Consider the following 3,288-nt stretch of genomic DNA (forward strand, 5'->3'; position numbering starts at 1 on the left):
CTGGGTCTTGTGTACATTTTACTCAAGATTTTATATTATAATATAAAAGCCTAAGCGACTGAATGACCAAAATGACTGAAGGACCAGTTGAACCGCAGCTATGACACACACTGACATCAGGGACAAAACGCTCATGGCAGGAGCTACCACCCTGATGGTCAGTGTGCTCCCACAGTGGGAGCACCCGCTCAGCTGACCGATGGTCACCAGACACCTGGGCTCATGACTGGAGATAGCAGCTGCAGCGGAAGGAGCCTCTCCCACCTCTGCGGTAGTGCTACCACTACCAAGCTGGAGCTGCTCGCCGCAGGCCCTGGCTCAGGCTCCTCCCCCGTCCACCTGCTGCTTCCCGAAATACTACATCCCTCGGGCCAAAACCAGCAGTCCCATATCCCCCCAGGGGTCCCGGATTGTGAGAGGGCACAGGCAGGCTGAGGGACCACACCAGTACATGATATATATTTTTTATTGATTTCAGAGAGGAAGGGGGAGGGAGAGAGAGAGATGGACACATCAACGATGAGAGAGAATCATTGATTGGCCGCCTTCTGCAGGCCCCTTACTGGGAAATTGAGCCCCCAAATTGGGTTTGTGCCCTTGACTGGAATTGAACCCAGACTCTCAAGCCAATGCTCTATCCACTGAACCTAAACAGCTAGGGCAGAAAGCAACAATCTGAAAATAATGATGATTTTCACACATGTTGTTTATCAATTTCTTTGACTTTTTTCATCACTCTCTTGTTCCCTACAGAGAATTCCAAAAATCCACCTTTCCTTGGAATTTCAACCTCCCTGCAACGCTCTCTTCCTGTGGAGAGCAATGCAGGAAGTGTCTGCAATTTCTACCGTGTCTCTGCTGCAGCCAACAGTTCACCATGGCTCCTGCCATCAGCCTCTGGCACCACTTTCCAACCTCTCATGGGTGGTGCCTACTTTTACCAACATTCTAGCACAACCATGTTGTCTGGAGTTCCTGGCCAGAGCCCAGTCTCCATTCCAGCTGCTTCCAATCCTAAAGTTTTTGAGTGGGCTCTTACAGGAGACACTGAAAAGAAGTCATCATCACTCAGAAAATTCACTGTGACTGTCATTGACCAGGACACAACTGTCTCCTCTATGTCTCTGGCGTCCCAGTGTGAGAAAACCTCAGATGCCTATAAGATGGCCCCTCAGTATCCATCACTTTCTGTCAACCTTGTTCACGGGGCACCAATTCAGGGACAGGGCCTGTCACATCCCTACCAGGTGGCAAATCATGTGTGTTACTACAATCAAGGCACAATGGACCCTCTGCTCTCTGGAGAGGGTGGTCCCTACCTGCAGTCCTATGGCTCTGTGTCTTACACAGAGAGCAGGGCCTCTGCCCCTGACCCAGGGATGGTCGTGGTGCTAAAGAAGACTCAGTCCACAAACATGATACCACCAGCCTCCACTTCTGGAATCTGCTACTCTGTGCCTCCTAAACCCATCACAAAGACAGGTTTTGAAGGTGAGTACAAACAGAAACAAGGAAGGGGAATAAGGTCAGCATTCAAAACTGGGGTCAATCTGCTGCTGGGAAGTGGTGAGTCCTCAGACAGGTGGAATGTAAGTCCTGTGACTTTAACCCCTACCACCCTCAGTCAATGCCCTCCATTGTCAGACTCCTTATGAGGACACCGGACAGAGGTGGGAAGGTGGGAAACTAACAGCCATGGATGCTACATGGAGGAGAACTCCAAGAGCATACCAAGGGACACCACACTTTCCACTGTCCTACCTGATGAGTCCTCCTGTACTACAATACTGCAGTAAACTCCCTTGATTGATTGTTTTAGTCTCCTTCTAAGGCCTTTCAGGACATTATTGTGATAGTGCCCGTTTAACTTTCCATCACTTCCTTAGTTGACACCTGGATTGAGGATCATGTGTTCCAACATCTTGTCCAAAGCAAACAGGCTATTCTCTCCCCTTGCTTATAGGCTTCATCAGGAAGAGCTCCATTCCCTGTCTCAGTCCTTGGTGTGAAGTGTTTTTATTCACTCGGGAAAGTAGAGAGAATTACAAGGGTTCAATATGAGAATGGGAAACATTTTTAAAAAATCATTTTTTTTATGTGACTTATAAAAACCCTGTGAAATGCAAAGCAAATCCAGGGACTGACCGACTTCCCCTTGATTCCATTGTAGTGATGGAGACTTCCCTGGGTATGGAGACTTCCTTGACAGTGCAAATTCCAGGCCAAATATTTTATTTACCACCTGCTCCAGAATTCCCCGAGGCCTGCAGTAACAGACATACCCAGGTACTTGAGAGTTATCCACCACCTCAGAGTGGGGACATTTCAATGGCACCCATAGTCCAGAATCCTATTAACCTCCTGGCACTGCCGCCAGCTCCAAGCCAGGAACAGAAAGAGAATAAGAATGTGGAGAATATTAAAACCAGTCTTTCCAAGCACGGGAATGGGTACCAGATCCCAAGAGAAAACGAAGCTTCTCCACTGCTCCCTTTAGAAGTGCCTGACATTCCACAGGTGCTGGCCTGCATTGGTCCCCTTGGCCAAGAGGAGCAGCCTGGTTGTGACAAGTCTGGTGGGGGAAAGAATAGCCTGAGTCTTAAGGACCAAGGGACACTTGAAAATGGGACTGAATCTAATGACAGTTTTGCCGACATCGACACACTGGTGAAGGGTATTCACCTGCCACAGGTCTTAAGTTCCTTGGATGACCTTGATCAGCCCCAAGGACCCAAGGTGATCAAAACCAAAGACACCAGGGGCCTCAAGTTGCACGAAGTGCAGAAAAAGTCAAGTGTCAGAAAGACTCGCTCTGATCAAGGCCGCAAGATCAAACATAAAGCCTCTGAGCCTATGAGTGATGCTCCCAAGACCAAGATCAAGCCCGAGTGTCCAGACTGTGTGTTTGTGGAAGAAGTGGTTCCTTGCAATGCTGCAGCTGGTGGCAGGGCTCCTTCGAACATGGCCAAGCATTCCAACTGCAAACCTCAGAAAGCTGCAGCCAGCAGGACCAGCAATACTAAGAGCCATGGGCACGAAAACACCAAAACAAACAAAGAAACTACTTCCAAGAGAGCTGAGGAGAGGAAGCAGTCCGGGAAACAAGTCAAGGCAGAGGGAGAAGCCAGCCATTCCCAAGATGAAGAGGAAGAAAAGTCATCCTGAGCTGCCACAAGAGGCCATCAAAAAGCCTCGCAGCGGCCTCTCATCGTGCAGAGTAGATGATAATGTGTGCAGCAGTAGTGACTGTTCTCGGCCTGGAACTCAGCACCTAAGCCCCAGCACGCC

At 49.2% G+C, this 3,288-nt stretch overlaps 2 pseudogenes; one reads left to right on the forward strand and one right to left on the reverse strand.

Moving 5' to 3' along the window:
* LOC102417905 overlaps nucleotides 1-135 on the reverse strand; it is a 142,599-nt pseudogene extending 142,464 nt beyond the window's left edge.
* An 87-nt stretch (nucleotides 136-222) lies between these two features.
* Nucleotides 223-3,288, forward strand: part of LOC102418230 — a 15,011-nt pseudogene continuing 11,945 nt past the window's right edge.

Source organism: Myotis lucifugus, unplaced genomic scaffold (genome assembly GCF_000147115.1).
Source record: "Myotis lucifugus unplaced genomic scaffold, Myoluc2.0 scaffold_1187, whole genome shotgun sequence".
NCBI classification, from domain to species: domain Eukaryota; kingdom Metazoa; phylum Chordata; class Mammalia; order Chiroptera; family Vespertilionidae; genus Myotis; species Myotis lucifugus.